Below are 12,936 nucleotides of genomic sequence, written 5' to 3'. Positions count from 1 at the left end.
TTTTCTAATTAATTCCGCATAGGATATTGGATATTTAAATATACCATAAACGATATATAATCCACTTAGCATAAAAATATCATCCCATTGTTGTTTTCTTTTTAGGAATGGGTTAGGGAAGAATCTTAGAAAAATCATATTTCAATTATTTCAAATAATTTAGAATTTATCTTTCAATGAGGCGACTCTAGTATTTTCTTTATTTTCCAACTAATTTCACATAGGATATTGGATATTATGTTCTAAAGATGAAGTAACAACTATGAGGCACCAATTTGTACTCACACCTATTCCATGATAACAATGTTATGGGTGTCCGTAGCAGAAAATCAAGGTGTTTGTGAGCAATTTTGGTGAGTAGTTAAATCTTAATGATTTTATATGGTGGAAAAGCTTACTCTTCAGGCCAGTTTGCCTATGAAGAAGCTTAAACTGGCTTATGAAGAAGCTTAAATGCTTGTTGCTCAAACTCACTAAACATTTGAAGAAGCTTAAATGCTTGTTGTTCAAAAGCAACTAAACATTTGATACCATCTTCTACATCTTCGAATATATCCTCACTAACAACAATTTTTAGAGGTTCTCGCTGTTATAGTTTCATACACTGACTTGGCTTGGGATAACCACCACACAAGTTGGCCCCTTTTTAATGTGGCTACATGCTTTATAGTGGAGTAGGAAGCATTGTTGTCTCCAAATCCCCCCTTTTTCTGTAATTCAGGCATGCTCTGCATTTCAAGTGCTCCTATTGTTCCTTCGAGCATCTTGTTCAAGTGCTCCTATTGTTCCTTCTTACATCATCAACTGCACTGCACTAGAGTTTCCCATCAAAGATGCCGATTTTATATCAAAAATTATGAATAATTGGGATCAAAAGTTGTGAATAATTGGGAACGAATGTCTAGCTCATTTTCATCTAATACATTGTGATGTCTCAAATTTGTGAGTTTTTTATGCAAATTTAGATTTGGAAAGATAAGCATCATATTATTAGCTATCATATTTTTCATGAATTAATGTTATTTTATTTAGCTTATCTAATGTCATCTACTGTTTGTATTTTTTCAAAATCTATCAAATATTTTCTATTGGAACTTGAAACACTATCTTTGAAGATTAAGAGAAGGTAAGTGATTTTTCTTTATCTTCTAGTTCTTAATGACATTTTGTTTACTAATTTTTATTTTCAATAATGTTTTATACCATTATTCTTAAAATTATGCCTTACGGTGTTTCCTTTACAATATTTGGTGCAATTTCTAGTTACATTGTAAAGCGTTCTTTCTGAAAAAGACTGCCCAAATGTCACCTTACACCACTTTACACCTCAAATTTAATGTTAGGCAATTAAACAATAATCAACCATCACATTAATAATAAATTAATAATTATTTGTCAAATTAATAATAAATTAATAGTTATTAAAAATAGTTTCAAAATAATAGTTAGTTAATAGTTAATAATTAACAAACTCATTTCAACCGTTTTCCTGGTTTATCTTCATATCAAGAGATGTTTTAGCAACACTGAGATAAAAGAAGATATTTCACATGCATGGTATGAAAGCTCAAGAAGGCAAGTTCTCATGCTTTTAGATGCTTTTCTTTTCACAAAACCCTCCTGTAATTCCATTTGCGCATGACAATATTTGTCTGCAATTACGCTATTGGCTCACTGTCAGAAAACGTCTTTCACCGTCAATAAGTATCACATACAATATATTTACTTTATTTTGTATGTGTGTGTTTTTCTTGAAGATCGTTGATAACTTTCTGCAGCGTGAAGGAATTTTATGTCGTTTTGGGCAGCATGTACCTTTTGAGGAAAGAAGTCAGATAAGTTTCTGGAAAAAATGAACACTCACTACTTTTATATCCTTTTTCCCTGCAGCTCTCGGAGAGAAAAGTGAAAATGAAAAATGAAGAATTTTCAAATTTATTACATTCTATTTCCTTTCCCATATATGTTATTTGTATTCAGACATCCTATGTCCACGCAATCACAAACCTGCCGCCAAATAACAAATCCCTGGGATAAACTAGGAACCATGGGTTTTCATAAGAACTTATGGAATTTCAATGAACTCACCAAATTTGATTATTTCTTTTTTTCTTTTTTTCTTTTATATGAGTTTAGATCACTATATAATTATAGAATTGAGGCTTTTGTGATCCATAATAAATTTATAAGAACAGATTTCGGTGATAATCACATCAAGACGCTTTTCGAACCAGCAAGTGTGGGTCATCTTGAGAACAAGATGAAGAACGAAATCATAGAAACATATTAAATAGAGAGACCCCTCATTCAAACGGCTAGAAAGAAGCAATTAATTTGGACCACAAGAAGCAATTAATTTGGACCACAAGAAACGGCTACAATTAAGTGGACTACACCTAAATTTGACTAGATCAAAGGTATGGAAAGTTTACTAATAAATTAATTAGTAAATTTGCTATATTTAATTATTTTGATTAAATTTCATATGTATACCATTAATAATTATTAAAAAATCTTTTCAATTTCAAACTAAATAAATTATATGCGAAAACTTTTGTAATGGGATTAAGATTTATTGATTAAATAATTAGTTAGTTAAATTTAATTGATTTAATTGATATGCATTATCTTCTTATCAATGGTTGGAGAAATTTAATAATTAATTAGTTAATTTGTTAGAATTAATAAATTTGATTCAATTTTATATATAACTCAATATAACAATTTATTTATTTATTTATTTTTCTCAATGTTTTTAATTTATTGAGGATATAAATTTATATCATTTAATTTCTTTTTTTAATTAATTAATTTTTATATTTAATAATTTTGATTCAATTATATATGTAATTATATTAAAAAAAAAATATTTTTCAATTTAATTAAGACTCAATGTATTAAATCTATGAATTTATAGGATTTAGTAATTTTGATTCAATTTGATATGTGTAAACTTTTGTTAAGAGATAAATTCCTGTAAAATTAAACTTTAATGATTAAATAATTAATTAGTATAACTTAATGGTTAACTCTTTTTTAAAGTATATTTATTTAAATTGATATGCATTATCACTTTCTAATTCACATTATTAAAGATATATATAAATGTTTAATAAATGACCCAAGATTATTTGTTTACTAATAATATTTGATTTATAACGGTAAAGGAAATCGATAGAAAAACATTTATTCGCCCCCACTTGGTCTTGGCTTAGATGCATTTTCCATTGATCGATTTTAAAAGAAGATATTCACACACCTTGATCGGACTTGCAGTCTCAACGGTAGTAGAAAATGCTGGCTCTTGGCTCACAATTTTGCATAACTTGTTAACAAAATGATGGCTCTTCTGAAAAAAATTTGTTAACAAAATGATGGCTCTCTATCAACGGTGAGTCAAAACTTGTGTTTTTCTCTCATCTTATGCGGGACTAGTCCACTATGTAATAACTTAAGAATTCTCTAAATTGATTTTTTTAAAATTGAAATTGCAATCTAAATAATGTATAAATCTTAATCTGTAATTCTGTCCATCTTATTTCTATTTATCTCATGGTTCAGAGTTCTAATCTCTATGAATCCAACTGTTACCATTATTCGCTTTATAGTTATCTGTTACCATTTTTCCTTCTTCCTTTTATAGTCACAGTTATGAATATTTATCCAGGTAGAATCATCAAAGTAACTGTTTTGAGGTTCTTGTGATTAGAATTTATACAGTGAGCTTAAAATATCATCTATAGTGTTTGTTTTACTATGGTGATGTTTCTAATTGGTAAATGAATTCATATTGTTAGTGTTTGTTTTACTATGGTGATGTTTCTAATTGGTAAATGAATTCATATTGTTTGTTTTACTGTGGTGATGTTTCTAATTTGTAAATGAATTCATGTAGAGGAATAAAACATTTTAAATTTTAAATAGTTTATATTGAAAACATAAATCATGTATCCACTTAAAATATTCGAAATCTTAAAAAACAAAAACAAACATTATGAATTGTATTCCAAACTTAATCTATTTAAAATGGTAGTAATAGTAATTCTTATGAATTATATTCCAAAATTAATCTATTTAAAATGATAGTAATAGTAATTAATTGCACTAATCTTGCATTTGATCCATTTAGATCCACTTAAAAAAATTTGAAATCTTAAAAAACAAAATCTACTGAATTTTATTGAATTCATTGTATACTTCTCTAAATTGAATTCATGAGTACGGGTAAGCGTCGTATAAAGATGAAAAATGAAAAATCTCAGGAGAAACAACACACAAGATACTTTTCATGAGAAGTGTTGTATATATTTAAAACGATGTAAACAAATTTAGGGGTTTTTTATAAATTTATTATTTGTATTCCTATACTATATGATCTTATAAATTTAGTGTATTATTTTTGGTATTTTATTATAAATCAAATGGTGGATGGTAGTTTAGTCTTTTTCATTTAATTAAAATTAAAATTTTATAAATATGATATAAAAAAAGTGTTTTTTTAAGTGTTGCATGTAAAATGATTTATAATTATTTGATAGGTTTTTAAGTATATTTCAAAATAAATATTAATACAATAAATTAATGTTTTGGTTTTTTTGTCCCTAATTCTTGTATGGAATTATTATAGAAACTAATTCTTGCATGACACTATTCTAGAAACTAATCAATATAAAAAATAATGTCAAACATTGAATTATTATTGTCATTAAATTTATGCATTTTGATATTTCCTTTGTTTTATCAATTTCTCATAGTTTAAGAGAGAAAGTGCTATTATTGTCATTAAATTTATGCATTTTGATATCTCCTTTGTTTTATCAATTTCTCATAGTTTAAGAGATAAAGTGCTTAATCAATATCATCAATAAAAATAAAAATAGCAGACTTCGTGATCTTGATGACCAATTTCCTTTAGTGTCTCAAAAGGAATGTCAAATATTCAATTATTATTATCATCATACTTATGCATTTTGATATCTCATTATTTATGCATTTGGATATCTCATTATTTTATCCATTTCTCAAAGTTTGAGAGATAAAGTGCTTAACCAATATCATCAATAAAAATAAAAATAATGTACTTTGTAATCTTGATGACCAATTTCCTTTAGTGTCTTATTTCTATCTATTGTCAGGACCAAACCCCACCCCAACCGTAGTGGACCCTATAAGTGTTCTTGTGAAAGGGGTGAAGTTATAAAGAGACAAAGAAAAAGTCGCTTCTTGGCTTGAATATTTTTGTGGAGGAAAGGAACAGAGCACTACACCCATAGTTCATGGGTAACTTAAAGGCAAAATTTCAAATATTGTTTGTGTCACTTGGAATTCAAAGTGCTATATGGAGATAGTGCAGAGACTAGCAAATATTTTGGGAAATCTTTGAATGAAATTTAGTGTTAAATTATGGTTTCACATAGCAATCTACTTGGTTGAAAGGGAAGGTCATAAAGCAGGCCAGGCCACCGAAGGGGCTTGCCATTAGCCTTACACATGTTATATAGAAATAACTTTTTCTTGTAGGATTTTCAAAAAAAATGGTGGAAATTTTTGGAAGCCAAGTTTCGAGATATTGGATTCCCTGGGTTTTTGACGGTGTTGAATCCATTTTCACCATAAAAGATAGGACTCAAACAATCCAAACACTTAATTCAAACACTCCTATCATTTTATTTTCTTTTTTTAAATGATCACACAATTTTTAATTGTCTTTCGTGTATCATCAACTTGTTCCATTATATCTTTGAAACAAAGTGATGGTATTTCACTTATGAATGTGTTTGAAAACAATTATTTACCTCCTCTTCTCCATTACTTCTTGGTGTTATTTCAACAAAGTATACTAAAATATTAGAATTTTTGTTTATTCCTATGATTCACATTGACTGAAATATCCTTATTATATAAGGCATTCCAAATTCCTATTTTATTAACTTACTAAACTTTCTGTTGCCTCTATTCATTAATCATTATTCATTGGTTCATGCTTAATTATTCCACCTTTAGCACAACACATGTTCCCACATAATCACATTCAAATACCATATCTACCTCAGAATGCTAAAAAATTTTAATGCTATTTTAATGCTTCACTCTCCACCTGTGTAGTATGAACATTTGTTGTAAGAGACATTTTAAATAATGCATTCATTGCTTGGCAACATACAACCATTTTGTTAATGACTAAATTGTTGGTAGTTTCATGCTCCATATCGAACCAAAATGCATCGATGCAACCAAGCTTTTACTGGAATTTCTTTAAAAGTTTTTTCGAGTTTCTTTATGCTCAAGTTTTAAAGTTTTCAAGCAATGGACTTTCCAGAGTTCAGGGCCTAAAATTATTTGGTGTCACAATAAGAAAATTATTTTGTATTATCTGCTCAAAATCAAGGAACGTAACAGTTTCAGATGGAAAACTGTTATCAATTCAATCGGTTTAAGTTCCGTAAATTCATAATACTACACAATTATCTCTAGAAAACTTTGTCACCATTTTATAATTGATTCATAAGAAATTAAGATTCAATCAATGACATTCCTTTTCAATGTAGTTTTCATTATGTTTCTTCAACACTAGTGATCTTTGGTAAAGGCATGAGTTATGCATGGGAAAGTGGAAAAGATTCATAGAAAGATATAGCAGTTTTAGATGGAAAATTGTTATCAATTCGATCTGTTTAAGTTCCATAAATTCATATGACTACACAATTATCTCTAGAAAACTCTGTCACCACTTTATAATTGATTCATAAGAAATTAATATTCAATCAATGACATTCCTTTTCAATGTAGTTTTCATTATGTTTCTTCGACACAAGTGATCTTTGGTAGAGGCATGAGTTATGCATGGGAAAGTGGAAAAGATTCATAGAAAGATGTGATAGATGATATTGAGGCCTCAGCTCTTGCTTTGGATGTGCATGTTGTGTTCCTCTCTAGGCCACAAAGAATTCCCTTCATGATCAAAATTCACTTTGTATATATATTTTTTGAATAGGTTGAATTCAATGTATTTTTGTTGAATAAGTTGAGTTCAACGTCTGTTAGATTTTTCATTCTTCTCTACTACTCTTACCTATGCTACCATCTTACAACATTTCCTTTTCAAAAACAGGTGCAATTGTGAGTAATAATATCTTATTAATAATTAATATTAATAAGGCTCACAAGGTACAACTAAATTGGCTATCGCCTTGTTATGAAGTATTATATAAACTATGAAATAAAAAATTTTAAATTGCTAATAAATAAAATCATTAATAATAATAATAGTTTTTAAATAACATGTATCAACTCTCTTATAAACATTAACAGGTTTACCCATATCCTTTAAAAATGGATAGATAAAATAGTTTTCAATGACCTGATAATTTTTCTACATATATAATTTATATAAAAAAATCTAATCTAAAATGGATATTGAAGTATTTAATATATTTTTGAAACGATATATTATTAGGTATGAAATGAAGTCTACTCTAAGTATTGATATTTTTTATTTTCTTATATAGAATATACATTTTAATTCGACTAAGAATTAATTCATCAATTACCTTATTAAATTATTGAAGATATTGAGAATATAAACCTAATTGGTCTATTGAACCCAGGGAAGTAATAACTTATTTGGAAGTCTTTAAAATTTTATAAAGAAATATTCCACAATCACCATATTTGGGATGGGTTAAAAGTTAAATATTTTGAAAATATAATATAACCTTAGTATACATAGGATATTCTAAAATAAATGGGTTTTAATATAACATTGCCACTAATGTGATGAAAAACGTTTCCATTTCTTTTATTCCAAGGATTTTTAGGAATTGAATACTATCTAGTTTTCTATGTAACTCATGAAAGTTATTTTAGTAATGTTTATTTCTTCTTTATATTTATTGGAACGAAGATAATTTTTGTCTTCTAGATTATGCTCAATAACCTCCTTATAATATTTTAGTTTTCTTTTTGCCCATATGTCTTTGTCACACCACATTTTTTCATTATACTATCCTTGTTTTGTAAAATGGTTTATTCCTTTATTCTATGATGGTTTATCCAAGGCTACACATTGTTATGACATCATCTCTTGAGCCAAAGGTGGTTTTGGCTACAATTTGAAATAATGTAGGAAACCTCTCATTTTACATGTCGTTTAACTTGTTCTTATAGATTAAACACCTAGCCATAGTTGTGTTTTCAATGGGGGAAAAGACATTCTTTTATGAGGAGGAAAAGATAAGGTGTATTTCCTATAATTTTGAGATTATAGGTTATGATTTTTTTTCGATATGTTTTAATTTTCTCCATAAATCTCTAGAGACACTACAACTTTAAACTTTGCATCCATAACATAACATGAACATAAATAATATCAAACATAAATTATTTCTTGTTCCATATCCAAAGGTCCACTTATTTAGTTGTTTCCATCCCATTGCTATAATTCCAATCTTGTGATATATTTATATGAGAACACTTCCTCCGAGTTATTTTTGTCATATACAAAAGTATGATAAGAAGAATTTTTGGATTAAAACCTTATCTTTTGGTTTGATTTTAATTACTTACTAGAAAATAAAAAATAGAAACTTCAGCTCAAAAACAATATCATGAATATAAAAATTATTTATAATTCAAATATAATATTTGCATTCATTAAAGCACTAACCTAGATCCATATCATGAATATAAAAATTATTTATAATTCAAATATAATATTTGCATTCATTAAAGCACTAACCTAGATCCATCTTAACTCCATATCTACCAAGAGTTTAGAGGGATAAAATCTCATGAGGTGAAAATATATTTTGGATTGCAAGGGGATTTGATCCCTCTCGACACTTTGTAGATTTGAAGTTAAGATGGATAAATATAAAAAACATAAAAACATATTTGTATGTGGAATAAAAGAGGACTTGCCTCTAGCCATGGTGGTTAGTAGACCAGTGCTTATAAAGCCTATAAAGATGAAGGTTAGGAATTAAATTAAACACAAGTGTTAAATATGATATATATGTAAACAACATATAAAATACAAAGCAACACTCTGGAAAGAATAAAATACCTCAAATAAGTACTAGCTCTTATGGCATGAATTGCGCTAAGGGTGCACAAACCAAGTAAGATGATTATTGTGTAAATCCCTCTTGATTGTATACCGTAAAAGAGGACACAATGACTACTATCATGCAATTTCATCTCCTATAAATGATAAATTTCTATAGAAAACTCAAGTTTGTAGTGCCTTTGAAGCCACTTGAGAGTGCCAAAACACATTAGGATCAAGTATTCATGGGTGCTTACACATGGGATATTTAGCGAAATAATATTAAAAAAAACAAATCTATGTAACAATATGTAAAGGTAAAACAATATAAAATACTAAGTGCATAAATTGGAGTGCTAATCCCCCTAGGGTTAATCCTGAATTTTCTCCCACTTAAACTATGACACTTAGCACTTTGGGAAGATGGAAATGCCTCCAAATAAGAATTAAAATTGGGGTTTATTTGGTTAGAAATAACCTTATTTCCTTCAAACCCATCACAAATCCTTGAAAAAGTTGGCTATAATTTTATCATAGATTTTTGAAGACCTTGAAAAACCCTCAAAAAATAATAGTGAAAAATATTCCACAAAATAGAATAACAGTATTCTCGTCTTATCTTTAGATGTTGCTAGAGAGGCATAAAACACAAGACATCCACCTTGAGATGAGACTATGTTTGATATTTTTCATCTTTTGTATTTTTGTTCAGTAATTTTTTTTATTTTTATGGCTTTTTCAATAATATAAATAAATAGGATAACAAGAACATGAATTTTGTGGAAAAGGTGATTGTTGTTGGATTTAAGGCTTAATGTTGTAAACATAAATTCCCCTCTGTTGACAGTGTTGGACCCACCAACATTCAGGGGATCACCCCGGTATGAAGTCCCAACTAGACTTCACACCGTTTGGTGTGGGAGTCCCGTCCAGTATGATGGCTCGGTTGCCATTGTCTTAAGGATTTGCCTCAACTCTTGCTTTTCAGCACAGGAGAGTGGTCTGCTTTGTCTTCGAGAAGTGATTTTTGCATGCCTAGTGATTGCTAGTGTTACTTGTGTCAATGGTTCTTTCACTATGGAGGGAGAGGGTGAGAGTGAGTCCCAAGTCAGTTGGGAGGAAGAAAATATGCTAGGAACACACAACACAACAGGACGTGCACAACTTCCAGAGGAGTAGTCCACACAGATGCGACAGTCACAATACACAAGGGCAGATAACACATAGAACACTCAACAGATGAGTCTGCATGAGTGCAACAGTTGTTACAGCAAGCTTTATGTGAAAGGTTTGTTTGATGTCCAGGGAGATAGCCACCATGGGCAAGACAACGTTAACAACATATACAACACATTTTCATTAATAGATTATGCATTACAACAAGTGAAATAAGTTCAAGTGTTCAACACAGGTTAAAGCAACATGCATTACAAGTGTTCAAGATTAGTCTTACAACAATTACAATACATGTGTGAAAACATGCTAGCCTATTATTAGGCTTTTGAATTAAGAGAAAGTTCCAAGATACATCATTACACCATACATCACTAAACCCGTGCATGGGGCATTGGAGCCACTACTTACTCCTCAAAGAAAAGATTACAGACTCTCTTGGCTATGTTGGAGGAGATGAGGTGAAAAGTCCTTTGGATGTACAAATGAGGGGGTTTTTATAGCCAAGGGTGAAACTGACCCTTTTGGTTGTTCGACTACCCTCATGACTGCTTGACTTCCATGACTTTTTGACTTTACATGGCTCTTTGTGCAACAAGTGGGTCTCTTGGACTTCCATGTTACATCACATTGATTGACAATATGGCCCATAGTAGATATGTGGAAGACATGACTCATGACATGACTTGACATGACAGTGTTGGTATATTCGTCTTGCTACTAAAGTGAATGTTGCGTTGTAGTGTTGTTGGCTGATGGATTTCTTCATGGTGTGTCACAGCTTCACCTCCACATGGCAAAGTGCGCGGAGTCTTCGATGGCCGTTGGTTCACTTGATGTTGCTTTGGCATGTTGCTCCTTGCTTGTATGTTTGAAGGCTTGGTAGGTTCATTCGTTTGTGAAAGGTGCATGTTCATCCATTTGTCCATCCGTGAGCACATCTTGCATGTTTGCTCATCCGTCTGTCCATGAACACATCTTTGCATGATCATTAGTTCACGAGCACATCTCTTTGCATGCATTGTTCATTTGTCCTTTGGTGAACTTGTCCTTCTGCATGTGCTCCCTTCGTTCATCCCATTCTTCTTCGCGCCATGTTTGTTGGTGTACACGTACCTACAGTCACTCATGACGAGATGATATCAAATCCAAAAACCTCCTAGTATACCATGACACATGATCATATTGGATGCAGGTGACCAGGAGAGGCAGCAAGGTTGCGAGGTGGGATGATGGCTCTGAGCACTGCTGATGAAAGCTGCGTAAGAGTCACTAGGTGATGAAGATGGGCAATATGAGTTGACAGTGAGTATGCACGAGGTCTGGCTCGACTAGAAGGTAAAACTGTGCAAAGTTTGGGAGGAACAGTCTAGGCTGCAAGAAGGCAAGGTAGACAAAATCTGCACATTTTTCGGAATGAGGGAAAGGTAGACAAAATCTGCACATTTTTCGGAATGAGTGGGAAGTAAGGGCCAAACAACAAATTTCTTGTAATTTCTTGGAGGAATAGGCTGGCCTGCAGGGAGGATTAGTAGACAATATTTATGCAATTTTCTAGGGGAACAGGCCAAGAGATTGGTAGCAAAAACTATGAAATTCCTCGAGGGAACTAGAAGTTGGTTGTTGGGTCACTGGTAGCAAAAACTGCACAATTCCTGAGGGGTACTGGTAGTCAGCTGCCAGGAGCTTGGCAGTAGAAACTGCGTAATTCCTAGATGGAACTGGCAGTCTGCTGCTAGGAGCTGCTGGCGACAGAAACTACACTGAGGCTTGGAGGTTGGCTTGCCGATCATCTCTGCATAATTTTTGAGTCGAGTGGACTACTAGGCAGCAGAGGGCCTGCTCATGAAAACTGTGCAATTTTCTAGATGAGCAGCCGGTTGACTGTCGGGAGGACTGGTTGAGGGAGACAGGGATGGGAAGCAGGTGTGTGTCTGACTTATCTGTGTAATTTTTCCAGCCAGCGCAACAATCAAGGTCTGTAGCCTCTGCTCAATTTTTCAAGGTAATGAGTCCCGGGGTGGCTGTCGGGTAAAATCCTCTATTTGACCAGCTAGAAGCTGATTGCTTGTGGGTAGCGCAGCTTGAAATCCTCTGTCTCGATTTGATGGTGGGGTCATGGTCCGTTTGTCAGAGGGGATTCCAGTTGTCGAAACTTTAGCAAAATGACTAAGTGGGTGAATGAGTGAAAGATGCAATGTGATCTTGCAAACACACACGAACATGACTTGGCGATGAGGTGACCCAAACCATCCAGACACACATGCTCAACTAGAATAATCGACGGTGTGAGCGATGAGCGTGACACTTGTGATTGATCGTTGATCGACTGTGACAACGCTTGTGCGATAGTGAGTGTGACTCCGTGTGTGAGTGTGACAGATGCTTTCATAGCAAACACAACATGTACACATGAAGTGAAGACCTTGAGCATGACCAGAACATGGTCGCAAGCATGACTTCGATACCAACATGCAAAAACTTGGATGAAATGAACAAGCAAGGTGGATGCAAAGACTCACACGGGCTCACGGAGTGAACTCGAGTCTTTGTAGTTATCAAGTGAAACTCTCAAGAGAGGCTCTCGAATTGGATGCAGGCCAAAATTTTGGAGGGTGGTTGTAGTCGCTACAACACTTGGAGACACACTGGTAGAACTCTAGCTTCTCTATTTTGGTTCATTGATAGCATAGGGTCTTAGTCTCTCGTGGAGTATT

The sequence above is a fragment of the Pinus tabuliformis genome, chromosome J (genome assembly GCF_031772625.1).
Source record: "Pinus tabuliformis cultivar Carrire ecotype Pingquan chromosome J, CPIR1, whole genome shotgun sequence".
Lineage (NCBI taxonomy): Eukaryota > Viridiplantae > Streptophyta > Pinopsida > Pinales > Pinaceae > Pinus > Pinus tabuliformis.
The sequence above is the reverse complement of the archived record's forward strand: the minus strand, read 5'-3'. Positions refer to the sequence as shown.